The sequence below is a fragment of the Narcine bancroftii genome, chromosome 8 (genome assembly GCF_036971445.1).
Source record: "Narcine bancroftii isolate sNarBan1 chromosome 8, sNarBan1.hap1, whole genome shotgun sequence".
NCBI classification, from domain to species: Eukaryota; Metazoa; Chordata; class Chondrichthyes; order Torpediniformes; family Narcinidae; genus Narcine; species Narcine bancroftii.
The window spans coordinates 65,453,639-65,477,597 of record NC_091476.1 but is presented as its reverse complement, the minus strand read 5'-3'; the positions used below and the strand labels follow the sequence as shown (position 1 = coordinate 65,477,597).

At 52.0% G+C, this 23,959-nt stretch overlaps 1 protein-coding gene across 1 annotated transcript in view; it reads left to right on the top strand.

The window, feature by feature from the left end:
• The window catches only part of LOC138740790 (dapper homolog 2-like), a 389,359-nt gene that overhangs the window by 83,313 nt on the left and 282,087 nt on the right, over positions 1 to 23,959 (top strand). The gene's annotated exons all lie outside the window — the stretch shown is intronic.

Below are 23,959 nucleotides of genomic sequence, written 5' to 3'. Positions count from 1 at the left end.
CTGCTCGTTTCTTCTTCACTGCCTCTCCCTTACCCAACCGGGTCGTCCCTTCTTCACTGCTTCTCCCTTACCCAGCCGGCTCATCTCTTCAATGCATCTCCCTTCCCCAACTGACTTGTCTCGACTTCAAAGCATCTCCCTTACCCAGCCGGGTCGTCCCTTCTGCATTGCTTCTCACTTAACTAGATGGCTCATTTCTTCTTCACTGTATCTCCCTTAATCATTCGGATCGCCTCCTTTTCACTGCTTCTCCCTTACCAAGCCGGCTCGTCTCTTCTTCTCTACATCACCCTCACCCAACCGGACCATGACTCATTTTTTTTTCAATGCTTCTCCCCTTATTCAGCTGGCTCATCTCTTCTTCACTGCATATCCCTCACCCAGCCGGCGTGAATCTTCTTCACTGCACCTCCCTTACCCAGCTGGCTCCTCTCTTCTTCACTGCATCTCCCTTACGTAGCCGGCTCCTCTCTTCTTCACTGCTTCTCCCTTAACCATTCGGCTCATCTCCTTTTCACTGCTTCTCCCTTACCCAGCCGGCTTGTCTCTTCTTCACTGCTCTCCCTTACCCAGCTGGCTCCTCTCTTCTTCAAAGCTTCACACTTGTCCAGGAGGCACTTCTCTTCTACAGTTCCTCTCCCTTACCCAGCCGGCTCGTCTCTTCTTCACTGCTTCTCCATGACCCACCCGGCTCGTCTCTTCTTCACTGCATCTCACTTACCTAGCTGGCTCCTCTCCTCTTCACTGCATCTCGTTTATCCACGCGGCTCGTCTGTTCTTCACTTTATCTCCCTTAAAAAGTCGGCTCGTCTCTTCTTCACTGCTTCTCCCTCACCCAGCCAGCTCGTCTCTTCTTCTCTTCTCCCTTACCCAGCCGGCTCGTCACTCCTTCACTGCCTCTCCCTGACCCAGCCGGCTCCTCTCTTCTTCACAGCTTCTCCCTTACCCATCCTACTCCTCTATTCTTCACTGCTTCTCCCTTCCGCAGCCGGCTCGTCTCTTCTTCATTGCTTCTCACTTAACTAGCTGGCTCATTTCTTCGTCACTGTATCTCCCTAACCCATCCGGCTCGTCTTTTCTTCACTGCATCTACCTTACCCATGTGGCTAGTCTCTTCTTCACTGCTTCTCCCGCACTCAGCCGGCTCATCTCTTCTTCTCTTCTCCCTTACCCAGCCGGCTTGTCACTCCTTCACTGCCTCTCCCTGACCCATCCAGCTCCTCTCTTCTTCACTGCTTCTCCCTTCCGCAGCCGGCTCGTCTCTTCTTCATTGCTTCTCGCTTATCCAGTCATTTCGTCTCTACTCAATGCATTTCGCTTACCAATCAAGATCCCCTCTTCTTCAATGCATCTCCTTTCCCCAGCCGGCTCATCTCTTCTTAAGGGCTTCTCCCTCACCCAGTCGTCTAGCCTCGCCTTCACTGCATCTCCCTTACCCAGCCGGCTCGTCTCTTCTTCAATGCTTCTACATCACTAGGCCTGCTGGTCTCTTCTTCACTGCATCTCAGTTGCCCAGCCGGCTCCTCTCTTCTTCACTGCATCCCCCTAACCCAGCCGGCTTCTCTCTCATTCAATGCATCTCCCTTGCCAGGAGGGGCGTCTCTTCTTCCATGCTTCTCCATTACCCTGCAGGCTCCTCTTCTTCACTGCTTCTCCCTTACCCAACCGGGTCGTCCCTTCTTCACTGCTTCTCCCTTACCCAGCCGGCTCATCTCTTCAATGCATCTCCCTTCCCCAACTGACTTGTCTCGACTTCAAAGCATCTCCCTTACCCAGCCGGGTCGTCCCTTCTGCATTGCTTCTCACTTAACTAGATGGCTCATTTCTTCTTCACTGTATCTCCCTTAATCATTCGGATCGCCTCCTTTTCACTGCTTCTCCCTTACCAAGCCGGCTCGTCTCTTCTTCTCTACATCACCCTCACCCAACCGGACCATGACTCATTTTTTTTTCAATGCTTCTCCCCTTATTCAGCTGGCTCATCTCTTCTTCACTGCATATCCCTCACCCAGCCGGCGTGAATCTTCTTCACTGCACCTCCCTTACCCAGCTGGCTCCTCTCTTCTTCACTGCATCTCCCTTACGTAGCCGGCTCCTCTCTTCTTCACTGCTTCTCCCTTAACCATTCGGCTCATCTCCTTTTCACTGCTTCTCCCTTACCCAGCCGGCTTGTCTCTTCTTCACTGCTCTCCCTTACCCAGCTGGCTCCTCTCTTCTTCAAAGCTTCACACTTGTCCAGGAGGCACTTCTCTTCTACAGTTCCTCTCCCTTACCCAGCCGGCTCGTCTCTTCTTCACTGCTTCTCCATGACCCACCCGGCTCGTCTCTTCTTCACTGCATCTCACTTACCTAGCTGGCTCCTCTCCTCTTCACTGCATCTCGTTTATCCACGCGGCTCGTCTGTTCTTCACTTTATCTCCCTTAAAAAGTCGGCTCGTCTCTTCTTCACTGCTTCTCCCTCACCCAGCCAGCTCGTCTCTTCTTCTCTTCTCCCTTACCCAGCCGGCTCGTCACTCCTTCACTGCCTCTCCCTGACCCAGCCGGCTCCTCTCTTCTTCACAGCTTCTCCCTTACCCATCCTACTCCTCTATTCTTCACTGCTTCTCCCTTCCGCAGCCGGCTCGTCTCTTCTTCATTGCTTCTCACTTAACTAGCTGGCTCATTTCTTCGTCACTGTATCTCCCTAACCCATCCGGCTCGTCTTTTCTTCACTGCATCTACCTTACCCATGTGGCTAGTCTCTTCTTCACTGCTTCTCCCGCACTCAGCCGGCTCATCTCTTCTTCTCTTCTCCCTTACCCAGCCGGCTTGTCACTCCTTCACTGCCTCTCCCTGACCCATCCAGCTCCTCTCTTCTTCACTGCTTCTCCCTTCCGCAGCCGGCTCGTCTCTTCTTCATTGCTTCTCGCTTATCCAGTCATTTCGTCTCTACTCAATGCATTTCGCTTACCAATCAAGATCCCCTCTTCTTCAATGCATCTCCTTTCCCCAGCCGGCTCATCTCTTCTTAAGGGCTTCTCCCTCACCCAGTCGTCTAGCCTCGCCTTCACTGCATCTCCCTTACCCAGCCGGCTCGTCTCTTCTTCAATGCTTCTACATCACTAGGCCTGCTGGTCTCTTCTTCACTGCATCTCAGTTGCCCAGCCGGCTCCTCTCTTCTTCACTGCATCCCCCTAACCCAGCCGGCTTCTCTCTCATTCAATGCATCTCCCTTGCCAGGAGGGGCGTCTCTTCTTCCATGCTTCTCCATTACCCTGCAGGCTCCTCTTCTTCACTGCTTCTCCCTTACCCAACCGGGTCGTCCCTTCTTCACTGCTTCTCCCTTACCCAGCCGGCTCATCTCTTCAATGCATCTCCCTTCCCCAACTGACTTGTCTCGACTTCAAAGCATCTCCCTTACCCAGCAGGCTCATCTCTTCTTCATTGTTTTTCCATTACCCAGTTGTCTTTTCTCTTCTTCAATGCTTCTCCCTTACCCATTCGGCTACTCTTCATTGCTGCTTCTCCCTTCCCCAGCAGGCTCGTCTCTTTTTCACGGCCTCTCCCTTTCCCAGCTGGCTCCTCTCTTCTTCAATGCTTCATTCTTACCCAGCCGGATTGATTCTCCTTCACTCTATCTCCCTTACCCCTCTGGCTTCTCTCTTCTTCACTGCATCTCCATTACCCAGCTGGCTCATTTTTTTTTCAATGCTTCTCCCTTATCCAGCTGGCTCGTCTCTTCTTACTGCATCTCCCATAGCCATCCTGCTCATCTCTTCTTCAATGCTTCTCCCTTACCCAGCCGGCTCGTCTCTTCTTCACTACATCTCCATTACCCTGTCGGCTCCTCTGTTCTCACTGCTTCTCCCTTACCATGCCTGCTCGTCTGTTTTACACTGCCTCTCCCTTACACAGCCGGCTCCTATCTTCTTCACAGCTTCTCCCTTCCACATCCGGCTCCTCTCTTCTTCGCTTCTTCTCCCTTACCCAGCCGGCTTGTCTCTTCTTCACTCCATTTCCGTTATTCAGCTGGCTCGTCCCTTCTTCACTACTTCTCCCTTACCGAGTCAGCTCGTCTCTTCTTCACTGCATTTCCTTACCCATCTGGCTCCTCTCTTCTCCAACGATTTGCCCTTACCCACACAGCACGTCCCGTCTTCACTGCCTCACTCTTACCGAGCTGGCTCATCCCTTCTGCATTGCTTCTCCCTTAATCAGCCGGCTAGTTTCTTATTCACAACATCTCCCATACCCATCTGGCTCCTCTCTTCTTCACTGCCTATCACTTATCCAGCCGGCTCGTCCCTTCTTCACTCCATTTCCGTTACTCAGCCGGCTCATCCATTCTTCAATGCTTCTCCCTTATCCAGCTGGATCGTCTTCTTCACTGCTGCTCCTATATGCATCTGGCTTTTCCCTTTCCCAGCTGGCTCCTCTCTTCTTCACTGCATCTCCCTTACGCAACCATCTCATCTCTTCTTCACTGCTTAACCATTCGGCTCGTCTCTTCTTCATTCTTTTTCCATTACCCAGTTGTCTTTTCTCTTCTTCAATGCTTCTGCCTTACCCATTCGGCTACTCACTTCATTGCTGCTTCTCCCTTACCCAGCCAGATCGCATCTTCTTCACTGCCTCTCCCTTACGCTGCCGGCTCCTCTCTTCTTCACTGCATCCCCCTAACCCAGCCGGATTCTCTCTCATTCAATGCATCTCCCTTGCCAGGAGGGGCGTCTCTTCTTCCATGCTTCTCCATTACCCTGCAGGCTCCTCTTCTTCACTGCTTCTCCCTTACCCAACCGGGTCGTCCCTTCTTCACTGCTTCTCCCTTACCCAGCCGGCTCATCTCTTCAATGCATCTCCCTTCCCCAACTGACTTGTCTCGACTTCAAAGCATCTCCCTTACCCAGCCGGGTCGTCCCTTCTGCATTGCTTCTCACTTAACTAGATGGCTCATTTCTTCTTCACTGTATCTCCCTTAATCATTCGGATCGCCTCCTTTTCACTGCTTCTCCCTTACCAAGCCGGCTCGTCTCTTCTTCTCTACATCACCCTCACCCAACCGGACCATGACTCATTTTTTTTTCAATGCTTCTCCCCTTATTCAGCTGGCTCATCTCTTCTTCACTGCATATCCCTCACCCAGCCGGCGTGAATCTTCTTCACTGCACCTCCCTTACCCAGCTGGCTCCTCTCTTCTTCACTGCATCTCCCTTACGTAGCCGGCTCCTCTCTTCTTCACTGCTTCTCCCTTAACCATTCGGCTCATCTCCTTTTCACTGCTTCTCCCTTACCCAGCCGGCTTGTCTCTTCTTCACTGCTCTCCCTTACCCAGCTGGCTCCTCTCTTCTTCAAAGCTTCACACTTGTCCAGGAGGCACTTCTCTTCTACAGTTCCTCTCCCTTACCCAGCCGGCTCGTCTCTTCTTCACTGCTTCTCCCTTACCCACCCGGCTCGTCTCTTCTTCACTGCATCTCACTTACATAGCTGGCTCCTCTCCTCTTCACTGCATCTCGTTTATCCACGCGGCTCGTCTGTTCTTCACTTTATCTCCCTTAAAAAGTCGGCTCGTCTCTTCTTCACTGCTTCTCCCTCACCCAGCCAGCTCGTCTCTTCTTCTCTTCTCCCTTACCCAGCCGGCTCGTCACTCCTTCACTGCCTCTCCCTGACCCAGCCGGCTCCTCTCTTCTTCACAGCTTCTCCCTTACCCATCCTGCTCCTCTATTCTTCACTGCTTCTCCCTTCCGCAGCCGGCTCGTCTCTTCTTCATTGCTTCTCACTTAACTAGCCGGCTCATTTCTTCGTCACTGTATCTCCCTAACCCATCCGGCTCGTCTTTTCTTCACTGCATCTACCTTACCCATGTGGCTAGTCTCTTCTTCACTGCTTCTCCCGCACTCAGCCGGCTCATCTCTTCTTCTCTTCTCCCTTACCCAGCCGGCTTGTCACTCCTTCACTGCCTCTCCCTGACCCATCCAGCTCCTCTCTTCTTCACTGCTTCTCCCTTCCGCAGCCGGCTCGTCTCTTCTTCATTGCTTCTCGCTTATCCAGTCATTTCGTCTCTACTCAATGCATTTCGCTTACCAATCAAGATCCCCTCTTCTTCAATGCATCTCCTTTCCCCAGCCGGCTCATCTCTTCTTAAGGGCTTCTCCCTCACCCAGTCGTCTAGCCTCGCCTTCACTGCATCTCCCTTACCCAGCCGGCTCGTCTCTTCTTCAATGCTTCTACATCACCAGGCCTGCTGGTCTCTTCTTCACTGCATCTCAGTTGCCCAGCCGGCTCCTCTCTTCTTCACTGCATCCCCCTAACCCAGCCGGCTTCTCTCTCATTCAATGCATCTCCCTTGCCAGGAGGGGCGTCTCTTCTTCCATGCTTCTCCATTACCCTGCAGGCTCCTCTTCTTCACTGCTTCTCCCTTACCCAACCGGGTCGTCCCTTCTTCACTGCTTCTCCCTTACCCAGCCGGCTCATCTCTTCAATGCATCTCCCTTCCCCAACTGACTTGTCTCGACTTCAAAGCATCTCCCTTACCCAGCAGGCTCATCTCTTCTTCATTGTTTTTCCATTACCCAGTTGTCTTTTCTCTTCTTCAATGCTTCTCCCTTACCCATTCGGCTACTCTCTTCATTGCTGCTTCTCCCTTCCCCAGCAGGCTCGTCTCTTTTTCACGGCCTCTCCCTTTCCCAGCTGGCTCCTCTCTTCTTCAATGCTTCATTCTTACCCAGCCGGATTGATTCTCCTTCACTCCATCTCCCTTACCCCTCTGGCTTCTCTCTTCTTCACTGCATCTCCATTACCCAGCCGGCTCATTTTTTTTTCAATGCTTCTCCCTTATCCAGCTGGCTCGTCTCTTCTTACTGCATCTCCCATAGCCATCCTGCTCATCTCTTCTTCAATGCTTCTCCCTTACCCAGCCGGCTCGTCTCTTCTTCACTACATCTCCATTACCCTGTCGGCTCCTCTGTTCTCACTGCTTCTCCCTTACCATGCCTGCTCGTCTGTTTTACACTGCCTCTCCCTTACACAGCCGGCTCCTATCTTCTTCACAGCTTCTCCCTTCCACATCCGGCTCCTCTCTTCTTCGCTTCTTCTCCCTTACCCAGCCGGCTTGTCTCTTCTTCACTCCATTTCCGTTATTCAGCTGGCTCGTCCCTTCTTCACTACTTCTCCCTTACCGAGTCAGCTCGTCTCTTCTTCACTGCATTTCCTTACCCATCTGGCTCCTCTCTTCTCCAACGATTTGCCCTTACCCACACAGCACGTCCCGTCTTCACTGCCTCACTCTTACCGAGCTGGCTCATCCCTTCTGCATTGCTTCTCCCTTAATCAGCCGGCTAGTTTCTTATTCACAACATCTCCCATACCCATCTGGCTCCTCTCTTCTTCACTGCCTATCACTTATCCAGCCGGCTCGTCCCTTCTTCACTCCATTTCCGTTACTCAGCCGGCTCATCCATTCTTCAATGCTTCTCCCTTATCCAGCTGGATCGTCTTCTTCACTGCTGCTCCTATATGCATCTGGCTTTTCCCTTTCCCAGCTGGCTCCTCTCTTCTTCACTGCATCTCCCTTACGCAACCATCTCATCTCTTCTTCACTGCTTAACCATTCGGCTCGTCTCTTCTTCATTCTTTTTCCATTACCCAGTTGTCTTTTCTCTTCTTCAATGCTTCTGCCTTACCCATTCGGCTACTCACTTCATTGCTGCTTCTCCCTTACCCAGCCAGATCGCATCTTCTTCACTGCCTCTCCCTTACGCTGCCGGTTCGTCTCTTCTTCATTGCTTCTCACTTACCCAGCCGGCTCGTCTCTTATTCACTGCTTCTCCCTTTCCCAGCTGGCTCCTCTATTCTTCAATGCTTCATTCTTACCCAGCCGGCTTGACTCTCCTTCACTGTATCTCCCTTACCCCTCTGGCTTCTCTCTTCTTCACTGCATCTCCATTACCCAGCAGGCTCATTTCTTTTTCAATGCTTCTCCCTTATCCAGCTGGCTCGTCTCTTCTTCACTGCATCTCCCATAGCCATCCTGCTCATCTCTTCTTCAATGCTTCTCCCTTACCCAGCCGGCTGGTCTCTTCTTCACTACATCTCCATTACCCTGCTGGCTCCTCTGTTCTCACTGCTTCTCCATTACCATGCCTGCTCGTCTGTTTTACACTGCCTCTCCCTTACACAGCCGGCTCCTATCTTCTTCACAGCTTCTCCCTTGCACATCCGGCTCCTCTCTTCTTCACTGCTTCTCCCTTACCCAGCCGGCTTGTCTCTTCTTCACTCCATTTCCGTTACTCAGTTGGCTTGTCCCTTCTTCACTACTTCTCCCTTACCCAGCCGGCTCGTCTCTTCTTCACTGCATTTCTATACCCATCGGCTCCTCTCTTCTTCACTGCATCTCCCTTACCCAGCCGGTTCGTCCCTTCTGCATTGCTTCTCCCTTAACCAGCCGGCTAGTCTCATCTTCACTGCATCTCCCTTACCCAGCCGGCTCGTCCCTTCTGCATTGCTTCTCACTTAACTAGCTGGCTTGTATCTTCTTCACTGTATCTCCCTAACCCATCCGGCTCGTCTCTTTTTCAGTGCATCTCCATTACCCTCGCGGCTAGTCTCTTCTTCACTGCTTCTCCCTTACCAAGCCAGCTCGTCTCTTGTCCTGTTCTTCTCCCTTACCCAGCCGGCTCGTCTCTTCTTCACTGCTTTTCTATACCCATCGGCTCCTCTCTTCTTCACTGCATCTCCCTTACCCAGCTGGCTCATCTCTTCTTCACTGCTTCTCCCTTAACCATTCGGCTCGTCTCCTTTTCACTGCTTCTCCCTTAACCTGCCGGCTCGTGTCTTCTTCACTGCTTCTCCCTTACCCAGCCACCTCGTCTCTTCTTCACTGCCTCTCCCTTACCCAGCCTGCTCGTCCCTTCTGCATTGCTTCTCACTTAACTAGCTGGCTCGTTTCTTCTTCACTGTATCTCCCTTAACCATTCGGCTCGTCTCCTTTTCACTGCTTCTCCCTTACCAAGCCGGTTCGACTCTGCTTCTGTTCTTCTCCCTTACCCAGCTGGCTCCTTTCTTCTTCACAGCTTCTCCCTTACCCAGCCGGCTCGTCTCTTCTTCACTGCTTCTCCCTTACCCAGCTGGCTCCTCGCTTCTTCGAAGCTTCACTCTTGTCCAGGAGGCACTTCTCTTCTACAGTTCTTCTCCCTTACCAAGGCGGTTCATCTCCTCTTCACTGCATCTCCCTTACCCATCTGGCTCGTCTCTTCTACACTGCATCTCCATTACCCAACCGGCTCATTTTTTTTTCAATGCTTCTCCCCTTAATCAGCTGGCTCATCTCTTCTTCACTGCATATCCCTCAACCAGCCGGCGTGAATCTTCTTCACTGCATCTCCCTTAACCAGCTGGCTCCTCTCTTCTTCAAAGCTTCACTCATGTCCAGGAGGCACTTCTCTTCTACAGTTCCTCTCCCTTACCCAGCCGGCTTGTCTCTACTTGAATGCTTCTCCATCACTAGGCCCGCTGGTCTCTTCTTCACTGCCTCTCCCTTACACAGCCGGCTCCTCTCTTCTTCACTGATTCTCCCTTACCCATCCTGATCATTTCTTCTTCTCTGCTTCTCCCTTACCCAGCCGGCTCATCTCTTCTTCACTGCTGATCCCTTCCTTAGCCAGCTCGTCTCTTCTTCTTGGCTTCTCCTTTATGCAGTCATCTTGTCTCAACTTCAATGCTTTTCCCTCTTCTTCACTGCCTATCACTTATCCAGCCGGCTCGTCCCTTCTTCACTCCATTTCCGTTACTCAGCCGGCTCGTCCATACTTCATTGCTTCTCCTTTATCTAGCTGGATCGTCTTCTTCACTGCTGCTCCTATATGCATCTGGCTCATCTCTTCTTCATGGCTTTTCTCTTTCCCAGCTGGCTCCTCTCTTCTTCACTGCATCTCCCTTACGCAACCATCTCATCTCTTCTTCACTGCTTCTCCCTTAACCAGTCGGTTCGTCTCTTCTTCACTGCTTCTCCCTTAACCAGTTGGCTCATCTCTTCTTCACTGCTTCTCCCTTATCAAGCTGGCTCATCTCTTCTTCACTGCTTCTCTCTTTCCCAGCTGGCTCCTCTCTTCTTCAATGCTTCGCTCTTACCCAGAAGGCACATCTCTTCTACAATTCTTTCCCTTACCAATGCGGCTCGTCTCTTCTTCATTTCTTCTCCCTCACCCAGCCGGCACCTCTCTTCTTCACTGCATCTCAGTTACCCAGCCGGCTCTTCTCTTGTTCACTGCATTTCCTTACCCATCCGGCTCCTCTCTTGTTCACTTCTTCTACCTTACCCAACATGCTCGTCTCTTCTTCACTGCCTCTCCCTTACCCAGCTGGCTCCTCTCTTCTTCACAGCTTCTCCGTTAAACATCCGACTCCTCTCTTCTTCTCTCTTCTCCCTTACCCTGCCGGTTCATCTCTTATTCATTGATTCTCACTTACCCAGCCAGTTCATCTCTTCTTCTCTGCATATCCTTACCCATCCGCTCCTCTCTTCTTCACTGCTTCTCCATTACCCAACCGGCTTGTCCCTCCTTTACTGCTTCTCCCTTACCCAACCGACTCGTCCCTCCTTCGCTGCTTCTCCCTTACCCAGCCGGCTTGTCTCTTCTTCTAGCTGACCCAGCCGGCTCATCTCTTCAATGCATCTCCCTTCCCCAGCTGACTTGTCTCTACTTCAAAGTTCTCCCTTACCCAGCAGGCTCATCTCTTCTTCATTGTTTTTCCATTACCCATTTGTCTTTTCTCTTCTTCAATGCATCTCCCTTACCCAGCCGGCTTGTCTCTTCTTCACTGCCTCTCTCTTACCCTGCCGGTTCATCTCTTCTTCATTGATTCTCACTTACCCAGCCGGCTCGTCTCTTCTTCACTGCTTCTCCCTTTCCTAGCTGGCTCCTCTCTTCTTCAATGCTTCATTCATACCCAGCCGGCTCGACTCTCCTTCACTGTATCTTCCTTACCCCTCTGGCTGCTCTCTTCTTCACTGCATCTCCCTTACCAGCTGGCTCATCTCTTCTACACTGCTTCTCCCTTACCCAGCCGATTCGTGACTTCTTCTCTTCCTCTCCCTTAACCTGCCGGCTCGTGTCTTCTTCTCTGCATTACCCTCACCCAACCAGACCGTTACTTATTCTCTGCTACTCCTTTACCCAGCCAGTTCATCTATTTTTCTCTGCATATCCTTACCCATCCGCTCCTCTCTTCTTCACTGCTTCTCCCTTACCCAACCGGCTTGTCCCTCCTATACTGCTTCTCCCTTACCCAACCGGCTCGTCCCTCCTTCACTGCTTCTCCCTTACCCAGCCGGCTCATCTCTTCTTCTAGCTGACCCAGCCGGCTCATCTCTTCAATGCATCTCCCTTCCTCAGCTGACTTGTCTCTACTTCAAAGCATCTCCCTTACCCAGCAGGCTCATCTCTTCTTCATTGTTTTTCCATTACCCATTTGTCTTTTCTCTTCTTCAATGCATCTCCCTTACCCAGCCAGCTCGTCTCTTCTTCACTACATTTCCATACCCATCGCCTCCTCTCTTCTTCACTGCTTCTCCCTTACCCATCCTGATTGTCTCTTCTTCACGGCATCTCCCTTACCCAGTGGGCTCATCTCTTCTTCACTTCTTCTCCCTTAACCATTCGGATCCTCACTTCTTCAATGATTCGCCCTTAACCAGAAGGCTAATCTCTTCTTCACTGCATCTCCCTTACCCAGCCGGGTCGTCCCTTCTGCATTGCTTCTCACTTAACTAGATGGCTCATTTCTTCTTCACTGTATCTCCCTTAATCATTCGGATCGCCTCCTTTTCACTGCTTCTCCCTTACCAAGCCGGCTCGTCTCTTCTTCTCTACATCACCCTCACCCAACCGGACCATGACTCATTTTTTTTTCAATGCTTCTCCCCTTATTCAGCTGGCTCATCTCTTCTTCACTGCATATCCCTCACCCAGCCGGCGTGAATCTTCTTCACTGCACCTCCCTTACCCAGCTGGCTCCTCTCTTCTTCACTGCATCTCCCTTACGTAGCCGGCTCCTCTCTTCTTCGCTGCTTCTCCCTTAACCATTCGGCTCATCTCCTTTTCACTGCTTCTCCCTTACCCAGCCGGCTTGTCTCTTCTTCACTGCTCTCCCTTACCCAGCTGGCTCCTCTCTTCTTCAAAGCTTCACACTTGTCCAGGAGGCACTTCTCTTCTACAGTTCCTCTCCCTTACCCAGCCGGCTCGTCTCTTCTTCACTGCTTCTCCATGACCCACACGGCTCGTCTCTTCTTCACTGCATCTCACTTACCTAGCTGGCTCCTCTCCTCTTCACTGCATCTCGTTTATCCACGCGGCTCGTCTGTTCTTCACTTTATCTCCCTTAAAAAGTCGGCTCGTCTCTTCTTCACTGCTTCTCCCTCACCCAGCCAGCTCGTCTCTTCTTCTCTTCTCCCTTACCCAGCCGGCTCGTCACTCCTTCACTGCCTCTCCCTGACCCAGCCGGCTCCTCTCTTCTTCACAGCTTCTCCCTTACCCATCCTGCTCCTCTATTCTTCACTGCTTCTCCCTTCCGCAGCCGGCTCGTCTCTTCTTCATTGCTTCTCACTTAACTAGCCGGCTCATTTCTTCGTCACTGTATCTCCCTAACCCATCCGGCTCGTCTTTTCTTCACTGCATCTACCTTACCCATGTGGCTAGTCTCTTCTTCACTGCTTCTCCCGCACTCAGCCGGCTCATCTCTTCTTCTCTTCTCCCTTACCCAGCCGGCTTGTCACTCCTTCACTGCCTCTCCCTGACCCATCCAGCTCCTCTCTTCTTCACTGCTTCTCCCTTCCGCAGCCGGCTCGTCTCTTCTTCATTGCTTCTCGCTTATCCAGTCATTTCGTCTCTACTCAATGCATTTCGCTTACCAATCAAGATCCCCTCTTCTTCAATGCATCTCCTTTCCCCAGCCGGCTCATCTCTTCTTAAGGGCTTCTCCCTCACCCAGTCGTCTAGCCTCGCCTTCACTGCATCTCCCTTACCCAGCCGGCTTGTCTCTTCTTCAATGCTTCTACATCACCAGGCCTGCTGGTCTCTTCTTCACTGCATCTCAGTTGCCCAGCCGGCTCCTCTCTTCTTCACTGCATCCCCCTAACCCAGCCGGCTTCTCTCTCATTCAATGCATCTCCCTTGCCAGGAGGGGCGTCTCTTCTTCCATGCTTCTCCATTACCCTGCAGGCTCCTCTTCTTCACTGCTTCTCCCTTACCCAACCGGGTCGTCCCTTCTTCACTGCTTCTCCCTTACCCAGCCGGCTCATCTCTTCAATGCATCTCCCTTCCCCAACTGACTTGTCTCGACTTCAAAGCATCTCCCTTACCCAGCCGGGTCGTCCCTTCTGCATTGCTTCTCACTTAACTAGATGGCTCATTTCTTCTTCACTGTATCTCCCTTAATCATTCGGATCGCCTCCTTTTCACTGCTTCTCCCTTACCAAGCCGGCTCGTCTCTTCTTCTCTACATCACCCTCACCCAACCGGACCATGACTCATTTTTTTTTCAATGCTTCTCCCCTTATTCAGCTGGCTCATCTCTTCTTCACTGCATATCCCTCACCCAGCCGGCGTGAATCTTCTTCACTGCACCTCCCTTACCCAGCTGGCTCCTCTCTTCTTCAAAGCTTCACACTTGTCCAGGAGGCACTTCTCTTCTACAGTTCCTCTCCCTTACCCAGCCGGCTCGTCTCTTCTTCACTGCTTCTCCATGACCCACCCGGCTCGTCTCTTCTTCACTGCATCTCACTTACCTAGCTGGCTCCTCTCCTCTTCACTGCATCTCGTTTATCCACGCGGCTCGTCTGTTCTTCACTTTATCTCCCTTAAAAAGTCGGCTCGTCTCTTCTTCACTGCTTCTCCCTCACCCAGCCAGCTCGTCTCTTCTTCTCTTCTCCCTTACCCAGCCGGCTCGTCACTCCTTCACTGCCTCTCCCTGACCCAGCCGGCTCCTCTCTTCTTCACAGCTTCTCCCTTACCCATCCTGATTGTCTCTTCTTCACTGCATCTCCCTTACCCAGCTGGCTCGTCTCTTCTTCACTGCACCTCCCTTACCCAGCCGGGTCCTCTCTTTTTCACTGCTTCTCCCTTAACCATTCGGCTCATCTCCTTTTCACTGCATCTCCCTTACCCAGTGGACTTGTCTCTTCTTCATTGCTTCTCACTTACCCAGCCGGCTTCTCTCTCATTCAATGCATCTCCCTTGCCAGCCAGTGCGTCTCTTCTTCAATGCTTCTCCATTATCCAGCCAGCTCGTATCTTCTTCACTGATTCTCCCTTTCCCAGCCGGCTTGTCTCTCCTTCAATGCTTCTCCATTACCCAAACGGTTCATCTCTTCTTCACTGCTTCTCCCATATCCAGTCGTCTCATCTTTCATGAAATGCATCTCCCTTACCCAGCCAGCTTCTCTCTCATTCAATGCATCTCCCTTGCCAGCCGGCGCGTCTCTTCTTCCATGCTTCTCCATTACCCTGCCGGCTCCTCTCTTCTTCAATGATTCACCCTTAACCAGAAGGCTCATCTCTTCTTCACTGCCTCTCCCTGACCCAGCCGGCTCGTCCTTTCTGCATTGCTTCTCACTTAACTAGCCGGCTCATTTCTTCTTCACTGTATCTTCCTAATCCATCCGGCTCGTCTTTTTTTTACTGCATCCACCTTACCCACGCAGCTAGTCTCTTCTTCACTGCTTCTCCCTTACCAAGCCGGCTCGTTTCTTCTTCGGTTCTTCTCCCTTACCCAGCCGGCTCCTTTCTTCTTCACAGCTTCTCTCTTACCCAGCCAGCTCGTCTCTTCTTCACTGCATTTCTATACCCATCGCCTCCTCTCTTCTTCTCTGCAACTCCGTTACCCAGCTGGCTAGTCTCTTCTTCACGGCATCTCCCTTACCCAGCGGGCTCATCTCTTCTTCACTTCTTCTCCCTTAACCATTCGGATCCTCACTTCTTCAATGATTTGCCCTTAACCAGAAGGCTCATCTCTTCTTCACTGCATCTCCCTTACCCAGCCGGCTCGTCCCTTCTGCATTGCTTCTCACTTAACTAGCTGGCTCGTTTCTTCTTCACTGTATCTCCTTTAATCATTCGGATCGCCTCCTTTTCACTGCTTCTCCCTTACCAAGCCGGCTCGTCTCTTCTTCTCTACATCACCCTCACCCAACCGGACCATGACTCATTTTTTTTTCAATGCTTCTCCCCTTATTCAGCTGGCTCATCTCTTCATCACTGCATATACCTCACCCAGCCGGCATGAATCTTCTTCACTGCACCTCCCTTACCCAGCTGGCTCCTCTCTTCTTCACTGCATCTCCCTTACATAGCCGGCTCCTCTCTTCTTCTCTGCAACTCCGTTACCCAGCTGGCTCGTCTCTTCTTCACTGCTTCTCCCTCACCCAGCCAGCTCGTCTCTTCTTCTCTTCTCCCTTACCAAGCTGGCTCGTCACTCCTTCACTGCCTCTCCCTGACCCAGCCGGCTCCTCTCTTCTTCACAGCCTCTCCCTTACCCATCCTGCTCCTCTCTTCTTCACTGCTTCTCCCTTCCGCAGCCGGCTCGTCTCTTCTTCATTGCTTCTCACTTATCCAGTCGTTTCATCTCTACTTCAATGCATTTCGCTTACCAATCAAGATCCCCTCTTCTTCAATGCATCTCCTTTCCCCAGCCGGCTCATCTCTTCTTAATTGCTTCTCCCTCACCCAGTCGTCTAGCCTCGCCTTCAATGCATCTCCCTTACCCAGCCGGCTCGTCTCTTCTTCAATGCTTCTACATCACCAGGCCTGCTGGTCTCTTCTTCACTGCATCTCACTTACCCATCCGGCTTGTCTCTCCTTCAATGTATCTCCCTTACCCAGCTGGCGCGTCTCTTCTTCACTGCTTCTCCCTTACCCAGCCTGCTCGTTTCTTCTTCGCTGCCTCTCCCTTACCCAGCCGGCTCCTCTCTTCTTCACAGCTTCTCCCTTAACCATCTGGCTCCTCTCTCCTTCACTGCATCAGCCATACCCATCTGGGTCTTCTCTTCTTCACTGCATCTCCATGACCCATCCGGCTCATCTCTTCTTCAATGTTTCTCCCTTTCCCAGCCAGCTCGTCCTTTCTTCAATGCTTCTTCATTAGCCAGCTGGCTTGTCTCTTCTTCACTGCATCCCCCTTACCCAGCTACTTCTCTGTCCTTCAATGCATTTCCTTTACCCATCCGGCTTGTCTCTTCTTCACTGCATCTCACTTACCCATCAGGCTTGTCTCTCCTTCAATGCATCTCCCTTACCAAGCCGGCGCGTCTCTTCTTCACTGCTTCTCCCTTACCCAGCCTGCTCGTTTCTTCTTCACTGCCTATCCCTTACCCAGCTGGCTCGTCTCTTCTTCACTGATTCTCCCTTTCCCAGCCAGCTTGTCTCTCCTTCAATGCATCTCCCTTACCCAGACGGATCATCTCTTCTTCACTGCATTTCCTTACCCAGCCGGTTCTTCTCTTCTTCACTGCTTCTCCCATATACAGTCGTCTCATCTTTCATGAAATGCATCTCCCTTGCCAGCCGGCGCGTCTCTTCTTCCATGCTTCTCCATTACCCTGCCGGCTCCTCTCTTCTTCATCGCTTCTCCCTTACCCAGCTGGCTCCTCTCTTCTTCAATGATTTGCCCTTAACCAGAAGGCTCATCTCTTCTTCACTGCCTCTCCCTGACCCAGCCGGCTCGTCCCTTCTGCATTGCTTCTCACTTAACTAGCCGGCTCGTTTCTTCTTCACTGTATCTCCCTAATCCATCTGGCGCGGCTCTTCTTCACTGCTTCTCCCTTACCCAGCCTGCTCGTTTCTTCTTCGCTGCCTCTCCCTTACCCAGCCGGCTCCTCTCTTCTTCACAGCTTCTCCCTTAACCATCTGGCTCCTCTCTCCTTCACTGCATCAGCCATACCCATCTGGGTCTTCTCTTCTTCACTGCATCTCCATGACCCATCCGGCTCATCTCTTCTTCAATGTTTCTCCCTTTCCCAGCCAGCTCGTCCCTTCTTCAATGCTTCTTCATTACCCAGCTGGCTTGTCTCTTCTTCACTGCTTCTCCCTTACCAAGCCGGCTCGTTTCTTCTTCGGTTATTCACCCTTACCCAGCCAGCTCCTTTCTTCTTCACAGCTTCTCCCTTACCCAGCCAGCTCGTCTCTTCTTCACTGCATTTCCATACCCATCGCCTCCTCTCTTCTTCACTGCTTCTCCCTTACCCATCCTGATTGTCTCTTCTTCACGGCATCTCCCTTACCCAGCGGGCTCATCTCTTCTTCACTTCTTCTCCCTTAACCATTCGGATCCTCACTTCTTTAATGATTCGCCCTTAACCAGAAGGCTAATCTCTTCTTCACTGCATCTCCCTTACCCAGCCGGGTCGTCCCTTCTGCATTGCTTCTCACTTAACTAGATGGCTCATTTCTTCTTCACTGTATCTCCCTTAATCATTCGGATCGCCTCCTTTTCACTGCTTCTCCCTTACCAAGCCGGCTCGTCTCTTCTTCTCTACATCACCCTCACCCAACCGGACCATGACTCATTTTTTTTTCAATGCTTCTCCCCTTATTCAGCTGGCTCATCTCTTCTTCACTGCATATCCCTCACCCAGCCGGCGTGAATCTTCTTCACTGCACCTCCCTTACCCAGCTGGCTCCTCTCTTCTTCACTGCATCTCCCTTACGTAGCCGGCTCCTCTCTTCTTCACTGCTTCTCCCTTAACCATTCGGCTCATCTCCTTTTCACTGCTTCTCCCTTACCCAGCCGGCTTGTCTCTTCTTCACTGCTCTCCCTTACCCAGCTGGCTCCTCTCTTCTTCAAAGCTTCACACTTGTCCAGGAGGCACTTCTCTTCTACAGTTCCTCTCCCTTACCCAGCCGGCTCGTCTCTTCTTCACTGCTTCTCCATGACCCACACGGCTCGTCTCTTCTTCACTGCATCTCACTTACCTAGCTGGCTCCTCTCCTCTTCACTGCATCTCGTTTATCCACGCGGCTCGTCTGTTCTTCACTTTATCTCCCTTAAAAAGTCGGCTCGTCTCTTCTTCACTGCTTCTCCCTCACCCAGCCAGCTCGTCTCTTCTTCTCTTCTCCCTTACCCAGCCGGCTCGTCACTCCTTCACTGCCTCTCCCTGACCCAGCCGGCTCCTCTCTTCTTCACAGCTTCTCCCTTACCCATCCTGCTCCTCTATTCTTCACTGCTTCTCCCTTCCGCAGCCGGCTCGTCTCTTCTTCATTGCTTCTCACTTAACTAGCCGGCTCATTTCTTCGTCACTGTATCTCCCTAACCCATCCGGCTCGTCTTTTCTTCACTGCATCTACCTTACCCATGTGGCTAGTCTCTTCTTCACTGCTTCTCCCGCACTCAGCCGGCTCATCTCTTCTTCTCTTCTCCCTTACCCAGCCGGCTTGTCACTCCTTCACTGCCTCTCCCTGACCCATCCAGCTCCTCTCTTCTTCACTGCTTCTCCCTTCCGCAGCCGGCTCGTCTCTTCTTCATTGCTTCTCGCTTATCCAGTCATTTCGTCTCTACTCAATGCATTTCGCTTACCAATCAAGATCCCCTCTTCTTCAATGCATCTCCTTTCCCCAGCCGGCTCATCTCTTCTTAAGGGCTTCTCCCTCACCCAGTCGTCTAGCCTCGCCTTCACTGCATCTCCCTTACCCAGCCGGCTCGTCTCTTCTTCAATGCTTCTACATCACCAGGCCTGCTGGTCTCTTCTTCACTGCATCTCAGTTGCCCAGCCGGCTCCTCTCTTCTTCACTGCATCCCCCTAACCCAGCCGGCTTCTCTCTCATTCAATGCATCTCCCTTGCCAGGAGGGGCGTCTCTTCTTCCATGCTTCTCCATTACCCTGCAGGCTCCTCTTCTTCACTGCTTCTCCCTTACCCAACCGGGTCGTCCCTTCTTCACTGCTTCTCCCTTACCCAGCCGGCTCATCTCTTCAATGCATCTCCCTTCCCCAACTGACTTGTCTCGACTTCAAAGCATCTCCCTTACCCAGCCGGGTCGTCCCTTCTGCATTGCTTCTCACTTAACTAGATGGCTCATTTCTTCTTCACTGTATCTCCCTTAATCATTCGGATCGCCTCCTTTTCACTGCTTCTCCCTTACCAAGCCGGCTCGTCTCTTCTTCTCTACATCACCCTCACCCAACCGGACCATGACTCATTTTTTTTTCAATGCTTCTCCCCTTATTCAGCTGGCTCATCTCTTCTTCACTGCATATCCCTCACCCAGCCGGCGTGAATCTTCTTCACTGCACCTCCCTTACCCAGCTGGCTCCTCTCTTCTTCACTGCATCTCCCTTACGTAGCCGGCTCCTCTCTTCTTCACTGCTTCTCCCTTAACCATTCGGCTCATCTCCTTTTCACTGCTTCTCCCTTACCCAGCCGGCTTGTCTCTTCTTCACTGCTCTCCCTTACCCAGCTGGCTCCTCTCTTCTTCAAAGCTTCACACTTGTCCAGGAGGCACTTCTCTTCTACAGTTCCTCTCCCTTACCTAGCCGGCTCGTCTCTTCTTCACTGCTTCTCCATGACCCACCCGGCTCGTCTCTTCTTCACTGCATCTCATTTACCTAGCTGGCTCCTCTCCTCTTCACTGCATCTCGTTTATCCACGCGGCTCGTCTGTTCTTCACTTTATCTCCCTTAAAAAGTCGGCTCGTCTCTTCTTCACTGCTTCTCCCTCACCCAGCCAGCTCGTCTCTTCTTCTCTTCTCCCTTACCCAGCCGGCTCGTCACTCCTTCACTGCCTCTCCCTGACCCAGCCGGCTCCTCTCTTCTTCACAGCTTCTCCCTTACCCATCCTGCTCCTCTATTCTTCACTGCTTCTCCCTTCCGCAGCCGGCTCGTCTCTTCTTCATTGCTTCTCACTTAACTAGCCGGCTCATTTCTTCGTCACTGTATCTCCCTAACCCATCCGGCTCGTCTTTTCTTCACTGCATCTACCTTACCCATGTGGCTAGTCTCTTCTTCACTGCTTCTCCCGCACTCAGCCGGCTCATCTCTTCTTCTCTTCTCCCTTACCCAGCCGGCTTGTCACTCCTTCACTGCCTCTCCCTGACCCATCCAGCTCCTCTCTTCTTCACTGCTTCTCCCTTCCGCAGCCGGCTCGTCTCTTCTTCATTGCTTCTCGCTTATCCAGTCATTTCGTCTCTACTCAATGCATTTCGCTTACCAATCAAGATCCCCTCTTCTTCAATGCATCTCCTTTCCCCAGCCGGCTCATCTCTTCTTAAGGGCTTCTCCCTCACCCAGTCGTCTAGCCTCGCCTTCACTGCATCTCCCTTACCCAGCCGGCTCGTCTCTTCTTCAATGCTTCTACATCACCAGGCCTGCTGGTCTCTTCTTCACTGCATCTCAGTTGCCCAGCCGGCTCCTCTCTTCTTCACTGCATCCCCCTAACCCAGCCGGCTTCTCTCTCATTCAATGCATCTCCCTTGCCAGGAGGGGCGTCTCTTCTTCCATGCTTCTCCATTACCCTGCAGGCTCCTCTTCTTCACTGCTTCTCCCTTACCCAACCGGGTCGTCCCTTCTTCACTGCTTCTCCCTTACCCAGCCGGCTCATCTCTTCAATGCATCTCCCTTCCCCAACTGACTTGTCTCGACTTCAAAGCATCTCCCTTACCCAGCCGGGTCGTCCCTTCTGCATTGCTTCTCACTTAACTAGATGGCTCATTTCTTCTTCACTGTATCTCCCTTAATCATTCGGATCGCCTCCTTTTCACTGCTTCTCCCTTACCAAGCCGGCTCGTCTCTTCTTCTCTACATCACCCTCACCCAACCGGACCATGACTCATTTTTTTTTCAATGCTTCTCCCCTTATTCAGCTGGCTCATCTCTTCTTCACTGCATATCCCTCACCCAGCCGGCGTGAATCTTCTTCACTGCACCTCCCTTACCCAGCTGGCTCCTCTCTTCTTCACTGCATCTCCCTTACGTAGCCGGCTCCTCTCTTCTTCACTGCTTCTCCCTTAACCATTCGGCTCATCTCCTTTTCACTGCTTCTCCCTTACCCAGCCGGCTTGTCTCTTCTTCACTGCTCTCCCTTACCCAGCTGGCTCCTCTCTTCTTCAAAGCTTCACACTTGTCCAGGAGGCACTTCTCTTCTACAGTTCCTCTCCCTTACCCAGCCGGCTCGTCTCTTCTTCACTGCTTCTCCATGACCCACCCGGCTCGTCTCTTCTTCACTGCATCTCACTTACCTAGCTGGCTCCTCTCCTCTTCACTGCATCTCGTTTATCCACGCGGCTCGTCTGTTCTTCACTTTATCTCCCTTAAAAAGTCGGCTCGTCTCTTCTTCACTGCTTCTCCCTCACCCAGCCAGCTCGTCTCTTCTTCTCTTCTCCCTTACCCAGCCGGCTCGTCACTCCTTCACTGCCTCTCCCTGACCCAGCCGGCTCCTCTCTTCTTCACAGCTTCTCCCTTACCCATCCTACTCCTCTATTCTTCACTGCTTCTCCCTTCCGCAGCCGGCTCGTCTCTTCTTCATTGCTTCTCACTTAACTAGCTGGCTCATTTCTTCGTCACTGTATCTCCCTAACCCATCCGGCTCGTCTTTTCTTCACTGCATCTACCTTACCCATGTGGCTAGTCTCTTCTTCACTGCTTCTCCCGCACTCAGCCGGCTCATCTCTTCTTCTCTTCTCCCTTACCCAGCCGGCTTGTCACTCCTTCACTGCCTCTCCCTGACCCATCCAGCTCCTCTCTTCTTCACTGCTTCTCCCTTCCGCAGCCGGCTCGTCTCTTCTTCATTGCTTCTCGCTTATCCAGTCATTTCGTCTCTACTCAATGCATTTCGCTTACCAATCAAGATCCCCTCTTCTTCAATGCATCTCCTTTCCCCAGCCGGCTCATCTCTTCTTAAGGGCTTCTCCCTCACCCAGTCGTCTAGCCTCGCCTTCACTGCATCTCCCTTACCCAGCCGGCTCGTCTCTTCTTCAATGCTTCTACATCACTAGGCCTGCTGGCCTCTTCTTCACTGCATCTCAGTTGCCCAGCCGGCTCCTCTCTTCTTCACTGCATCCCCCTAACCCAGCCGGCTTCTCTCTCATTCAATGCATCTCCCTTGCCAGGAGGGGCGTCTCTTCTTCCATGCTTCTCCATTACCCTGCAGGCTCCTCTTCTTCACTGCTTCTCCCTTACCCAACCGGGTCGTCCCTTCTTCACTGCTTCTCCCTTACCCAGCCGGCTCATCTCTTCAATGCATCTCCCTTCCCCAACTGACTTGTCTCGACTTCAAAGCATCTCCCTTACCCAGCAGGCTCATCTCTTCTTCATTGTTTTTCCATTACCCAGTTGTCTTTTCTCTTCTTCAATGCTTCTCCCTTACCCATTCGGCTACTCTTCATTGCTGCTTCTCCCTTCCCCAGCAGGCTCGTCTCTTTTTCACGGCCTCTCCCTTTCCCAGCTGGCTCCTCTCTTCTTCAATGCTTCATTCTTACCCAGCCGGATTGATTCTCCTTCACTCTATCTCCCTTACCCCTCTGGCTTCTCTCTTCTTCACTGCATCTCCATTACCCAGCTGGCTCATTTTTTTTTCAATGCTTCTCCCTTATCCAGCTGGCTCGTCTCTTCTTACTGCATCTCCCATAGCCATCCTGCTCATCTCTTCTTCAATGCTTCTCCCTTACCCAGCCGGCTCGTCTCTTCTTCACTACATCTCCATTACCCTGTCGGCTCCTCTGTTCTCACTGCTTCTCCCTTACCATGCCTGCTCGTCTGTTTTACACTGCCTCTCCCTTACACAGCCGGCTCCTATCTTCTTCACAGCTTCTCCCTTCCACATCCGGCTCCTCTCTTCTTCGCTTCTTCTCCCTTACCCAGCCGGCTTGTCTCTTCTTCACTCCATTTCCGTTATTCAGCTGGCTCGTCCCTTCTTCACTACTTCTCCCTTACCGAGTCAGCTCGTCTCTTCTTCACTGCATTTCCTTACCCATCTGGCTCCTCTCTTCTCCAACGATTTGCCCTTACCCACACAGCACGTCCCGTCTTCACTGCCTCACTCTTACCGAGCTGGCTCATCCCTTCTGCATTGCTTCTCCCTTAATCAGCCGGCTAGTTTCTTATTCACAACATCTCCCATACCCATCTGGCTCCTCTCTTCTTCACTGCCTATCACTTATCCAGCCGGCTCGTCCCTTCTTCACTCCATTTCCGTTACTCAGCCGGCTCATCCATTCTTCAATGCTTCTCCCTTATCCAGCTGGATCGTCTTCTTCACTGCTGCTCCTATATGCATCTGGCTTTTCCCTTTCCCAGCTGGCTCCTCTCTTCTTCACTGCATCTCCCTTACGCAACCATCTCATCTCTTCTTCACTGCTTAACCATTCGGCTCGTCTCTTCTTCATTCTTTTTCCATTACCCAGTTGTCTTTTCTCTTCTTCAATGCTTCTGCCTTACCCATTCGGCTACTCACTTCATTGCTGCTTCTCCCTTACCCAGCCAGATCGCATCTTCTTCACTGCCTCTCCCTTACGCTGCCGGCTCCTCTCTTCTTCACTGCATCCCCCTAACCCAGCCGGATTCTCTCTCATTCAATGCATCTCCCTTGCCAGGAGGGGCGTCTCTTCTTCCATGCTTCTCCATTACCCTGCAGGCTCCTCTTCTTCACTGCTTCTCCCTTACCCAACCGGGTCGTCCCTTCTTCACTGCTTCTCCCTTACCCAGCCGGCTCATCTCTTCAATGCATCTCCCTTCCCCAACTGACTTGTCTCGACTTCAAAGCATCTCCCTTACCCAGCCGGGTCGTCCCTTCTGCATTGCTTCTCACTTAACTAGATGGCTCATTTCTTCTTCACTGTATCTCCCTTAATCATTCGGATCGCCTCCTTTTCACTGCTTCTCCCTTACCAAGCCGGCTCGTCTCTTCTTCTCTACATCACCCTCACCCAACCGGACCATGACTCATTTTTTTTTCAATGCTTCTCCCCTTATTCAGCTGGCTCATCTCTTCTTCACTGCATATCC